This window comes from Saccopteryx bilineata, chromosome 5 (genome assembly GCF_036850765.1).
Source record: "Saccopteryx bilineata isolate mSacBil1 chromosome 5, mSacBil1_pri_phased_curated, whole genome shotgun sequence".
Taxonomy (NCBI): Eukaryota; Metazoa; Chordata; class Mammalia; order Chiroptera; family Emballonuridae; genus Saccopteryx; species Saccopteryx bilineata.
In genome coordinates, this window is record NC_089494.1 from 10048583 (window position 1) to 10063702 (window position 15120).

Here is a 15120-nt window from a genome sequence, read left to right on the forward strand (position 1 = left end):
TAAAGTATTTCTGTAAATATTACATTTTAAGCACCAAAATTTTGTTCTTATTCAGCTTGTATAGTGTTATATTTAATATGATAAATAACAAACTACCTTCTAAATATAATTTATTACTAAAAATTTTTAAAAACCTGACATACTGCTTTTACTCCAATTTAAAGATGGAATTGATTATATCTATTTAGATATATTCCTATTAAGTGACTTTTTTTCTGTAAAATTTTTTTTCTCCACCTTTAAAAGTAATGTCAGTAAATCCATCTCTCTTGTCAAGTATTTATACCCTTCTAATGAATATCCTAACCTACATTGTTTCAATGTTCTAGGAATGAAAAAAAAAAAAACACATAAACTTTACAATTTACCAAGAGTAAACTTTCTTTTGTTTTTTTTTTTTGTTTGTTTGTTTGTTTTTTTGTTTTTTTTGTTGTTGTTTTTTTTTGCATTTTTCTGAAGCTGGAAACAGGGAGAGACAGTCAGACAGACTCCCGCATGCGCCCGACCGGGATCCACCCGGCACGCCCACCAGGGGCGACGCTCTGCCCACCAGGGGGCGATGCTCTGCCCATCCTGGGCGTCGCCATGTTGCGACCCTCCTGGGTGTCGCCATATTGCGACCAGAGCCACTCTAGCGCCTGGGGCAGAGGCCACAGAGCCATCCCCAGCGCCCGGGCCATCTTTGCTCCAATGGAGCCTTGGCTGCGGGAGGGGAAGAGAGAGACAGAGAGGAAGGCGCGGCGGAGGGGTGGAGAAGCAAATGGGCGCTTCTCCTATGTGCCCTGGCCGGGAATCGAACCTGAAGAGTAAACTTTCTTTTGATATGTAATCAGAATTCTAAGCCGTTAAGTCAATCTAAATAATAAATCAAATATTTTGATTTACAGATTACGTTATTTTGAGTGTGCTGTTGAGAATATGCCACTGCATTACTTAGTCATTGCATTTGTCCCAAGGAGTTAGGAACATTAATGAACTATATATTTATATCCTCCCCAAAATCATATGTTAAAACTCCTACCCTCCAATGAGATGGTATTAGGAAGTGGGGCCCTTGGGCAGTCATGGGGGTAGAGCCTCCATGATGAGATTAATGCTGAGAGAGAGAGAGAGAGACCAGAGCTCCCTCTCTTGGTCATCTTGAGGATACAGGGAGAAGATGGCTGTCTACAAACTAGGAAGCCAGTTCTCATCAGCACCCAACCATGTAGAACCCTGATCTGGAACCTACAGACCAGGACTGTGAGAAATGTGTTTTGTTTAAGCCATCCAATCTATGATATTTGGTTACAGCAACCTAAGCCCACTAACACAGGCACCAAGAGTAAATTAGTGGAAAAATCACTTTGCGGGGGGGGGGGGGGAATAGGCAAACTAATATTGCATAAAAAATTGCTGAATAAAATTCAATTTAGTGCTTTGGCAGTCTCAAATGACTGTTCTATTTTAAGCAACAACTCAATGAAACACCACTTCATATACAAGAAAGAGACTCAAGTAAAATTTGGTAGTAAACATAATTATAGTATCCTGATATTACAACTCAAAAATAAATAAAGAAAAAGAAATAAAGAAAAACAAGATAAGCACAAAATGTTACCATTACTATGTTCAATTTTATAGCTTTAGCTGCAAATTCAGCAATGATAACAGCATAACAGACAATTGATCTAAAAAGTAAACAATACTTGATATGTTAATGATGTTTTAAACTAAAATAGCATTTTGTTTTTTTGTCCTGGTGCATAAAAATGTAGAAACTGTGCTTTGAGTCACTACATAATATACACAACAAACTTTTTTTTTTCCTAGAATGAGCACTTGTGTCAGGGTAGGTGAGGAGATCAAATGACAAAACATGAGATGAGGCTTCTGAAGAGTTGAGATTCAAAGTGATGTTGTTTCAGGGAAGGAGTGAGAATCATAAATAGAGTGAGGTCTGAAAATGGGATGACTGTGGTTAGGGAGCCCTTCTCTGATACAATAACAAGGGCATCGCCCTTTAAAAAAATGATAAATTAGATTGTATTGCACTCAGAAACTTCTGTGCATGCCGCTGTTAAGAGAACGAAAAGACAAGCTACAAACTTAGAGAAAACATTTTCAAACAAGATATCTGATGAAAGATATAAATTCTGACTGTATAGAGAACTCTCAAAAACTCAACAAGGCAAAATTGCATTAAAAATGTGAAAATACTTTAACAGACACTTTATTATAGAATGTATATGAATGACAAATAGGTACATGAAAATGTGTTGAACAATTGGAATTTTCATAGATAGCTGTTAAGAATGCAAGATGGTACAGTAATTCTAGAAAATTCTTTGGCAAATGTTTTATAAAATCTATACTTATATTTGGTCCAGTAATCCCAGTTTTAGTCATTTACACTGGGAAAATTAAAACATGCTTATATGAAATTATGCCCTCAAGTGTTTAGAGAAGCATTATTTATAATCACCCCCACATTGGGAACGACCCAGATGTCCTTCATAGAATTATTGGATAAACAAGATTTGGTACTTTTGTCCCACAGAACAGGGCTCAGCAGTGAAAAAGGAACAAACTATTGACATGTGCAACACCATAGATGTGAAATAAGCCAGACTTCAAAGGGCGTATACTGTAGGATTCCATTCATAGGACATTCCGGAAAAGCACCAACTCTGGGGATGAAGAACAGACCAGTGGCTTCTGGGGGGAAGGAATGGGAATAAGGTTTGGAGACAAAGGAAAAGTAGGAGGCATTTTTTTAAGGAACTGCCTTGTGTCTTGATTGTGTTGGTGGTTACCTCACTCTATGCTTTTGTTGAAATTTATAAAAGTCAACAGCAAAAATGTGAATTTTCAATATGTAAATTTAAAAAATAAATTCAAAATAAGAATGCTAGTCATTAATAATAGCCATCAGCTTTTGACCACTAATCTTATATCAGTGACATTTCTTACACTGGATTATTTGCCTCTGTGGCTCTAACCCCTCTGGATGGGGAATGCTGAGTAAAGAATTGTAATACTAGACTTGCACCTCTCTCTTCATTTCAGAAAGTGTAGCTATTAAATGCAAAGCTTGTGAGACTGTTCTGTAAGACTCACACACCCAAGGTTGAAGGAATAAACTTAAGACACATAAGCATCCTTAGAACAGTGATTTTATTTTATTATTATTAAGTGAGAAGCAGGGAGGCAAAGAGACAGACTCCTGCATGCACCCCGACTGGGATCAACCCAGCAAGCCCCCTAAGGGGGTGATATTCTGCTAATCTGGGGTCACTACTCTGTTGCTCAGCAACCAAGCTATTTTTAGCATCTGAGGAGGCCATGGAACCATTCTCAGCTGAGGGGCCAACTTGCTCAAATGAACCATGGCTATGGGCGTGGAGAAAGAGACAGAGAGATAGAAAGAAGCAAGAGGGGGAGATTGGTGAAACAGATGGACACTTCTCCTGTGTGCCCCGACCGAAAATCAAACCTGGGATTTCCACATGCTGGGCCGATGCTCTATTACAGAGCCAACCGGCCAGGGCCAGCACAGTTATTTCTAAGGTTAGGACAACACTTTGCTAATTAATATCAGAAATATTATTTTCTAAATAGGAATTTATGTCACCTTCCTGGCATGCAATGATACCCCACAGAAAAAAGTAGAAGGTAGGCAGAACACCATAGCAGTGGCTTCATCTAGAAGCCAGTCTAACAGCCTGCTGCTGTTAAAATGTTTCAAAATTTTTATAACCATTGGCATATAGCATCTGCCCCTGACTCTGCCAGAGATCCATTATCACCCTCATCACCCCAGCCACTTCTCCAGATTCTCCTTGCAATCCAGAAACTAGAGTTCCTGTCAGGCACAGTAAGGAATCCCTAAGGACTAATCCAGAAGCAAGTCTGGTTCTGCTCTGATTGGTCAGTACCCAAGCCAAGCCAGTTGTTAACTACTTTGCTAATGATTCCTGGCTTAGCCTCTATGGGGGCCATCTTAAACTTCCTAAAACATGATGGCCCTTATGTACTCATCAGTCTTCCTCTCGTACTAGACATGGTGCAGAGTAAAGGTAAACATGAAGCAGGTTGAAGGCACAATCCGGTGTAACCCTGAAAGCAACACCAACTTCCTTGTAACAGTTGGTTATGGGATGCCCTGAAATAGTTACTCCTCTGTCAAACTCAATATTACAATGAAGATGACTATCATTTTTGTCTTTAACCCACATACCCATCAAGAATTCAATAAATGCTTACTTAGTGAATTGATTGAAAAATATTGAGCGGAAATATATATTTCTACTTCTAAAAATAAAAAAATATTAAAATAGAAACATTTGTAAAGAGCAGAAATATATCACTTACTCAAAATATGCAATATATAATACTGGGAGATAAATATTTTTGTTGCAATAATAATAGAAATTGTAAAATACATTATTTTCTGTCTTTATCTTAAATCTGCATTAGTGGTAATAAAAATGATTTATAGAAGAATTTTATAACTGTATTTTGATATCTACATATGATATTTATATACATAGAAAATTCTATTTAAATATTACTTAGGGTTTTTAATATTATTTTTTACCGGCTTTGATAAAGTATAATCAATACACAAGGAACTGCACATATTTAATGTGTAAAATTTGATAAGTTGAGACAAATGGAAACTATATATACTAGGTTGTAGAGCAGATCTCTAGAATTTATCCATCTAACATAACTGAAAGTTTACTCTAAGATTTTAATTGGGTACTCTATTTATGGTACACATTTTTTTTTTTTTTAAAGCTGGAAACGGGGAGAGACAGTCAGACAGACTCCCGCATGCGCCCGACCGGGATCCACCCGGCACGCCCACCAGGGGCGATGCTCTGCCCCTCCGGGGCGTCGCTCTGCCGTGACCAGAGCCACTCTAGCACCTGGGGCAGAGGCCAAGGAGCCATCCCCAGCGCCCGGGCCATCTTTGCTCCAATGGAGCCCTGGCTGCGGGAGGAGAAGAGAGAGACAAAGAGGAAGGAGGGGGTGGGGGTGGAGAAGCAAATGGGCGCTTCTCCTATGTGCCCTGGCCGGGAATCGAACCCTGGTCCCCCGCACGCCAGGCCGATGCTCTACCACTGAGCCAACCGGCCAGGGCCTATTTATGGTACAAATTTAAAATTTTAATTTGCCGCCTAACCAGGCTGTGGCCCAGTGGATAGAGCGTCGGAATGGGACGTGGAGGACCCAGGTTTGAAACCCCAAGGTCGCTGGCTTGAGCCCAAGATCTCTGGCTTGAGCAAGGGGTCACTTACTCTGCTGCAGCTCCCCCCCTCAAGGCACATCTGAGAAAGCAATCAATGAACAACTAAGGAGACTAAGGACCCACAACGAAGAATTGATGCTTTTCATCTCTCTCCCTTCTTGTCTGTCTGTCCCTATCTGTCCCTCTCTCTGTCTCTCTCTCTCTCTGTCTCTGTCACAAAAAAGTAAAAATAAAATAAAAATAAATAAAAACTTAATTTTACCTTGAAGCTGAAGTATGCTGTACAAATAGTATCCTATTTATAAATCTAGCAAATTTTAATAGTTATTTTCAAGAGTGTCCTTAATTATTATAGCACCATTTTAATATGCTAAAGTTATCAGTCAGGGCACATAAAAGAATCAATGAATGAAGGTATAAATAAGTGGAACAGCAAATCAATGTTCTCTCTCCCTTTCTCTCTATCCCTTCTTCACCTTCTAAATTTTTAAAAATCTAAGTGTCCTTAATTATATTTATCAAATTAAACTGACTACCTTTCCTAAATTAACTGTTCTCACTTATAACTTAAATTTTCTCATGCTTGACTTTACAAGCAAAATTTCTCAATATTTAAATGAAAATCACATTAAATCTCACAAATTCAATGAACTGTAAAATTCAAATTCTTCTGTCATTCCAATATCACTTAAAATTTAGTACAGTTCTTAACACCTTTAATGAAATGTCACAAATTTAAAAATGGTCAGAGTTTACATTAAAACTATAAAGCTAATTTGTTAGACATTCATTAGGTTACATTGTCTTAATAACTTTAAATTTCAAATATATAAAAATTATTTCTAAAATTAGCACAGCATTATTAATACTGTAGGTATTAAAAGATTTTATTAACTAAATTCACTCCTAGTACTTCCCCTGGGTTGGCATTCACTCACCCACTCAGCAAACATTATCCTTTCAAATGAATTAATGTCACTATGCTAGTAACTTGTGGTTATCATCTTAATTTGGTTAGCTGTATTTAATAGTCATATATTTTCAGCAAAGAAGTGAGGTTAAATATAGAGGTTTTAGCCAAAGATTCTTATGCCCATACCAATCCTTGTTTCCATAGTTGCTATAAAAACATATAACTTAATATAGGTCCTTCAAAGGGTGTTTGTTCTGCAACTTACCTTCTTGTTCAATTTTCATCATAATCGAATTCTTGTATTTGAGTTGTAAGTAGATTTGATATATTCTAGATTGTCAGTGTTGGAAACCTCCTTCAGTCGTTCTCAAAGCACACCCCAAAATGTGCTGCTGGCATAAAAATAGACATAGAGGTCAGAAATAGAATGAAAGGTCCAGAAGTAAACCCATCCATTGAAGGTCAAGTAATTTTTTTACTTTTTGTTAATTACCTTTATTTTATTCATTTATTTTTAAATTGAATTTATTAGGGTGACATTGGTTAATAAAATTATATAGGTTTCAGGTGTACCATTCTATCATACATCATCTGTATAATATAAATATTTATATACTGTGTGTTCACCACCCCAAGTCAAGTCTTATTCCATCACCATTTATCCCCACTTTACCCTCTTTTACCTCCTCCAGCCCCCTTTTCCTCTCGTAAGGCCATATGATTGTCTGTGTCTATGAGTTTCTTTTCCTTTGCTTTATCACCTTTGTCACCCATCCTCCAACCTTCATCCCCTCTGACACCTGGCACTCTGTTCTGCCGCTGACCAGTGCGGCTAGTAATTCTGCGTCCTGAGGGAGAATGGTACGGAATTAAGAAAACAGACTCACTGAGAAAAGAGGATGGGATCGGGAGGCCTATTCAATGCTGATGGCAATATCTGAGAGCCCCATAGCCCCCAGTTTGCTTTATTATAGAGCCATATGCAAATAAGGAAGTCTTTGATACAAAGTCACATGCCTGAGGCAAAAACAGGAACTCTCTTAAGGCAAAAATAGGAATCCCCCTACCCTGCCTAAGTGAAGTCAATCAACATCTGAACAAACAAAGGGTGAGAGGAAAGGCATGTAAATTGCTTCCAGCAACTTAAGCAAGTGAAGTGGGACTATGGGATCAGTGCAAATACTCAGCTTTATAGTCAATATGGAAGTGCTGGGGTGAGAACTTAGCCTTTTGCTAAGCCTCGAATTTACAAAGGCTTTTTGCCACTTGCAATCTACCACACTGTTCTTTATACCTCTAAGTCTGTTTTTATTTTTTTATTTTTTATTTTTTGTATTTTTCTGAAGTTGGAAACGGGGAGGCAGTCAGACAGACTCCCGCATGCGCTTGACTGGGATCCACCCGGCACACCCACCAGGGGGCGATGCTCTGCCCATCTGGGGCGTTGCTCTATTGCAACCAGAGCCATTCTAGCACCTGAGGCAGAGGCCACAGAGCCATCCCCAGCGCCCAGGCCATCTTTGCTCCAATGGAGCCTTGGCTGCGGGAGGGGAAGAGAGAGACAGAGAGGAAGGAGAGGGGGAGGGGTGGAGAAGCAGATAGGCGCTTCTCCTGTGTGCCCTGCTGGGAATCCAACCCGGGACTCTTGCACACCAGGCCTACGCTCTACCACCGAGCCAACTGGCCAGGGCTGTTTTTATTTTCTTTGTTAGTGATTTTCAACAAGGGTGCTAAAACTACCCAATAAGAAAAATAGCCTTTTTAACAAATAGTGTGAGGACAACTGAATACCCATAACAAAGAATGAAATTGGATCCCTACCTCACATCATATTAAAAAATTAGCTCAACCTGAACAACAACCTAGATCAAAACATAAGCATAAATCTCTGTGACCGTGGATTAGGCAATGGTTTCTTTGTAACGTTACATATCAAAAGCACGAAAACCAAAGGAAAAATAAATAGATAAAGTAGACTTCGTAAAAATTTCAAACTCTTGTGCTTCAAAGGGTACTATCTAGAAAACTAGAAACCAACCAACAGAATGGGTGACACTTGTAATATCTGTAAATCATATAACTCATAAAGTACTTGAATCTAGAATATATCAAATCTATTTACAACTCAGTAATAAAAGAGAAATAATTCAATTAAAAAAGGTACAAAAGATCTAAATAGGCATTTCTTCAAGGAAAATAAACCAATGACTGCTAAGTACCTAAAAAAAAGATGCTTAGCATTATTAGTCATTAGGAAAATGCAAATTGGAACCACAATGAGATAACACCTTATGGGCCGATCACTCCTCAACATCATCAGGCAAACGTCAAACCACAAACGCCTCACCTCCTGTCTGACAGCTTGCTATCATGCTCCAGGGTAGACATCTCTTTTGTGTAATCCAGGAATCAAACATTTAGGAAGCAGAAGTAACTTCAGGAGGGCAGTGAGGTAACAAGAACAACAAAAGCAACACGTGTCAGTAAAAAAGGAAGTCCTGAGAAACTAGCAAAGGATTGTGGGATTTAGCCTCTTCCCCATTTCTTAGTCTTTTATCTCCACTACACATTCAACTTACTACTTCACAACTTTCTCCTTAGTTTGCCCAACATATGGATTGAAGTCTAAAATAGCAGTTTATTTTTTGCTGTTTCTATGTCGGAAATCTTCAGTAGGTGTTGGAGCCTGCATTTGCATTTGCATTTGCTGCACCAACAATTTATGGTGACTTTTCCACATTTCTTTGCTGGCAAACAAAATGCACTGTAGTAATAACTTGAAATTCCTCGGTGTTAATGTCCCTTGTGATATGTTTGATGCAAGTAAAAGTTATCTGTTCTCCTCCTCTGAGGTACATGATAAATGCTCTGCCTGACTTCGAAAGAGTATGTCCATGGCAGAAGATGGCTTTGCATCTCTCCTGGCTTTCTCATGAAAAATACCCAAGCTTTCATAGATGTACTGTGTGGTCATGTAACAGAACAATGATGGTAAGCCTGTCACCTTCCGATGCAGTGTTCCCTGGAAACAGACTCTGTCACCTGCCTGAGACTGGGTTTCCTGGCAATAAGACTCTGAGGCAAGACCTGTGCATGGATGGAGTATTGGATGTTGCTTTTGGGTGATACCTATAAGAAAGTGAGGAAGGCAGGACTGGGCATAAGGCAGAGCTGACCTGTGTTACTGGCACAATTAGGGATTCTCCAACTCTATGGGGATTTCTGGAGCTGGGGTAGACCTTTAGTATTGCCCCAATTAAGAAGATATGGCTGGACTTCTGCACTTGTGCACTGGCCAGTCATTAGCAGCAAGCCACCCTTTGAGAGAGTCTGTAACCCTTAATGAGGCAGTTCCTTATGGCTGAGGCCAACTCCCAATCAGGGATAGAGCTATAATTAGGAGTCGATATTCCCAGAGGTTGGCTGAGGAGGGAAACGAGTGTCGTCCCTGAAAAAAAAAACCTACAGATCCCCAGATAAATTAAATCCTATGCCATAGACTCATTAGTTTTTGACTGCTGAGCTAACCATGGGACAAGATTAACATGTTCGAGAGAATGAAGTTACCCAGTTTATTTTAATGCTCAGAACTCCTCTTAATTGAGCTGAATAATATAATTCAGTGATAGGAGAACAAGAAAATGAAAGGGAAACTCTTAAATTCTTTATAGGCGTAATGTGGTAGCGAGTAACTTTGTTAGATTAAAGCAGGGGTCAGGAACCTTTTTGGCTGAGAGAGCCATGAACACCACACATTCTAAAATACAGAATAGTGTCTGGGAGAGCCACACAATATGTTTAACACTAAATACAAGTAAATGTGTGCATTTTATATAAGACCAACACTTTTAAAGTACAATAAGTCTCTGAATTCTTTTTAATAATGTTGTTATGCTGTTGCTAACCAATGATGAATAAAGAACTTCTTACCATTAATGCGACTTCTGGTGCTGCATGGTTTTGCTGATGGCTTTGTAGTCTGGTTGATACGTGGTGAGGTTAAGCTTCATGCAGACGTTGAGACTTCCATCTGTTAAATGTGATCGTAGGTTGGTCTTAACATTCTTTAGATGTGAGAAAGACTGCTCACATGCATACGTAGAGCCAAACATTGTCAGTACGGCAATACTCACACACTGCAGTGTGTGGTATGTGACGGGAAGTGTGTTCCAAGTTCTGACAATCAGCTGGTCCGCAGGTTGAAGTTTTTTCATTTCTCCCCACTTGTGTTTGCTCACCAACTCTGCTTACTGTCGTGCAAGTCTTTCCAAATCTTCATTCAGTGACTTGAACTTATTCACCCACATGTCTGAGGCCTTCAGGTCAGCAGCTTGTAGCTCAAAATCTCTGACGGGGACACCGGGGATGTAACTGAGGTCAGCGCAGTCCACTGCACACTCATGTGGATGGGTAATGAACTTAAAAAGACGAGTGCGCTCACGAAATTCTCCAAAGCGCACTTTGAATGAGTGCAGGAGATTAGATGTGAAGCCAGCTAGCTGCTGGAGATCAAGATGTTGAGCAGGGTCACTTGCTGTGCATGCATCTTTAAACTCTCCCAGTTTTACAAAGTGTAGTAAACGCACTGTTTTAATGTCCGCGATGAAGAGTTCCAGCTTGTTTTCAAATGCAAACACTGCTAGTTGAAGGGTTAAGACAGTATTTCCAATACCTTGCATTTTCACATTGAGCTGGTTCAGATGTTCAGTCATGTCCACGAGATAGTAGAACTTCAGGAGTCACTCAGGGTTAGCTAACTCAGGATACTCGATGTTTTTCATTTCAAGAAAAGTCCAGATTTCACTCAGAAAAGCCACAAAACAGCTGAGCACCTTCCCTCTTGACAACCAACGCACATTGCTGTGCAGAAGCAGACCAGGATAATTATTCCCAATTTCATCCAACAGTGTTTTAAACTGGCGATAATTTAAAGCTCGGGCAACAATAAAGTTGACCACCCAAATGTCCAGCGACATCACCTCACCAAGCTTCTCACCACACATCTGAGCACAAAGCACCTTCTGATGTAGGATGCAGTGAAAACTTAGGATGGGTCTCTTTTCATGTTCACAAAGAAGCGCTTTGAATCCTCTGTTTTTCCCCACCATGCACGGAGCTCCATCAGTACACACTGAAATGAGTTTATCCATCGGTAGATTTTTTTCTTTAGCAAACTCAGTGAAAGACTTGAATAAATCTTCCCCTCTTGTTGTCTCTTTCATAGGCAAAACAGCAAGACTTTCCTCACATAGTGTGTCAACAAACGCATGCCTTGCAATCGTGCTGAACTGGGATAAATGGCTTATGTCTGTTGACTCATCCAAAATGAGAGAAAAGAATGGTGCTGCATTTATGTCCTTTACTTATGTTGTCTCAATTTGATTTGCCATCATGATGGTACACGATCGTGAACAGTTCTTGCCGACAGAGGCATGTCTTTTATTTGTTTGATTATCTTGTCTTTATCCAAAAAGTCATCCAAAAGTTCATTGGCAACATCAAGCATGAATGTTCTGGCATACTCCCCATCTGTGAATGGCTTTCCGTTTCTCACAATTGCTAAAGCACCAGCAAAGCTAGCCAAATTCCAGTCACCTTCTTGGGTCCAAACACGGAGTTGCTGCTGACTAGCCTGCACTCTGCACAGTGGCTCTTGACATGCTTTCTTCCTGCTGTCCCTCGCTAGATATTTCGATGCAAATTTAGTATGGCGTGTGTTGAAGTGCCGCTGTATATTTGACCGTTTCATTGATGCAATTTTATCATTGCATATTAGACAGACTGCAGAACCTGTTCTCTCCACAAAGGTGAATTCCTCTGTCCATTCCTGCTGAAAAGTACGATACTCTTCATCTTTTTTTCTTTTATTCATCTTCTTTGTCAAAAGGGTTTCTGCAATTAGCTAACTAACTATTTGATTAAAAGGAGGAAATATATATTTTTTGTATTTTTCTGAAGCTGGAAACGGGGAGAGACAGTCAGACAGACTCCCACATGTGCCCGACCGGGATCCACCGGGCACGCCCACCAGGGGCAACGCTCTGCCCACCAGGGGGCGATGCTCTGCCCCTCTGGGGCGTCACTCTGCCATGACCAGAGCCACTCTAGCGCCTGGGGCAGAGGCCAAGGAGCCAACCCCAGCGCCTGGGTCATCTTTGCTCCAATGGAGCCTTGGCTGCGGGAGGGGAAGAGAGAGACAGAGAGGAAGGAGGGAGGGTGGAGAAGCAAATGGGCGCTTCTCCTATGTGCCCTGGCCGGGAATCAAACCCAGGTCCCCCGCACGCCAGGCCAACGCTCTACCACTGAGCCAACCGGACAGGGCGAGAATGTTTTATATTTTTAACGTTATTATTTTTTTATTAAAGATTTGTCTGTGAGCCAGATGCAGCCATCAAAAGAGCCACATCTGGCTCACGAGCCATAGGTTCCTGACCCCTGGATTAAAGAAACAATCCATCAAAATTAATCCAGAATGCCTAGCGTTCACTACAGTGTTATGGAGTGCCTTCCATATTCAACAGTTCTGTGGTACAACATCCTTGCTCATTTAGAACAGAGACATATCAAGGGTGTTTCTGGTGTTGCATCATTATTTCACATATTGATCAGCAGTTCTATTTGTCCTTCTTGTTTTTGGCTCCCAACTCCTCATGTCCATCTTGTCTCTGCCTTCTCCCAACTTCACATGCCCTCCCTGCAAGTTCTCCAAGGGTCTCCTTATCATCTTACCCTGGCGACACCTCTCACTCTGATACCCACCCTTCTTTATCTTCACTCTGCCAAAAGTCACCGTGGACCTGTCAGTAGGACACCGCCATGCGAGGGGAGGCATTGGACTGGGGGCAGAGACATCCTTCCCAGGTTGGCAGGATGAAAGTGCACAGTTCTTGCAACACAGAGAACTATGTTAGTGATCCTGGTGCCTCAACTGATACCAATCCTTTTCTCTTCTGTTGTTTATTTCATGTTCCCCTCAACCTCAGCTAAGACTTCTGTGGGTCTAGATGGCTCGCTAGGTAAGACAACTCTAGCCTTCAGTGATGGAGAGGAAAGAGTTCCCGGTCCTAATGACTACCTTATAGAATGTTATCATTAACATTTGTCAGGGAAGTAATAAGAGATACCCAAGGGGTCGACCGAGGTGCCAAATGGGGACTCCTTCCCATGCCACCTGATCTCTTGGGCAACATATCAGATAAACCAGGTGGCGTCCATAGTTTATAAGTTGATGAAACCCTTGCTGTGTTCCCTGATGAAGTCATCCAGCTCTGTGATCGAAGACCATTCAACCTGCAGAGCCTAGAACTGTAAGGATAGGAAACACAGATTTCTTAAGTGGTTCTCCAGAGTGTTAGTAATTGGAATACATTAGGTTATTTCCAGTCAGAGGATAAAATTACATAGTAATTCAAAGAGGAATTGAAAGAGCTCTAAATAATATAGGAATAACAGACATGGAGAGCAATCAATACTTGTAGATTTAATGTATTTTCTCAAATTCTGGTGCCTGGACATCCTGGCTCTATGTTAAGGTCACCATGGCTAAATCTGGAGGTTACTTATATCTTTATATGCATTTAGCACCTAAGTAGTTATTATTTGCTCAAGACTTTGATTAAGTAATATTGCTACTCCACATTTACTGTTCACAAAAATTAAAGGGTTAGGGAACATGCAGATACTCCAGTACTTTCAGCCTTTTGTCTAGTGCATTTTCACCATGAAATAAAAGTTGCTTTGGCATCTCATTTGCATAATTGAAACAACATTTTTTGACTTGTTGTTTGCTTTTCTGCTGTTCCTGTTTAATAAAAAATATCAAATGCTTTTTTTATCACTTCATATTCATTTTGAAGTGTCCCCTAATTTTTGTGAGCAGTATATTTTCCACATCTACTAAATAAACATAAGAATAGCAACTCATTATGCTGCTGCTTTAAAATTAAGCTTCTTACATAAGTAGCCTCATGCAAAGTACTTAAATATAGAGCCATTCAAATATTCCTTGGGGCTATAGGGAGAAGAAAAAAAAAGATTGTATGGCTTTTCTGGTTATACAATTTTGCATAATAAACCATCTTAAAACTTGGTGGGTTGATGTGAAAACCTATTCTTTGTGGCGTTTCTGTGGGTTGACTGGACTCAATAGGGGGCTGCCATTTCGGTCTGTCTTTCACACAGTGGTAGTCACATATCAGATGGGGCTGCAGTCATCTGAAAGCTAGAGGAAGCTGAATATCCAGGAAGGTTCACCCACGCACGTGACTGTCAGCTGCTGCTGGATGTGTTCCGGGTGTTTAGCTCCAGCTGTTGAGTCCCTACACACTGTCTCCTTATGTAACTTGGGCTTCTCACCGTGTGGCAGATGGGCTCCCAGGGGGGTGAACCAAGAGGCAAGGAGCCCAGGCTGTTCGTCTCCTTAAGGGTTGTATATAAACTGCGGAGTATTATCTTATTCCATTCTGCTGCTCGGAGGAATGACAGTGTCTGCCCAGATATCAGGGAGATGGAGAAGTAAGTTCCATCTTTCGATAGGGAAGGGCAAGGAAAGTCACGTCGCTGAAGAGCGTGTGATACTGTGCAGCCATCTTCGAAGTACAGTCAGCTACAATGATTTAATTCAGCAAAGTCTGTGACAAATTATACTCTAAAGCAAGCTATGAAATCCAGTTTTATGACATTCACAACCTATTTGCACAAAGAAACACTTTTCTAATACGGATTTTGACACATGCCATGTTAATTATCGAATTAATTGGCAGTTAAACTGAAACGCTGCTAAGAAGTCTATGAATTATACCTTCCTATGAAACCAGCATATTGGTTTTCATTTCAGTAAGAGCTTTTCATTTAGATCCTCTGACTGTGCAACGTTCTCTGAAACAAGATAAGCCTGAGTGACGGGAAGAGGCAAGAGGTTGCATGGGTTGAACAGATTACTCAGTGATGAAAGAATGGAAAAGTCTTGTTG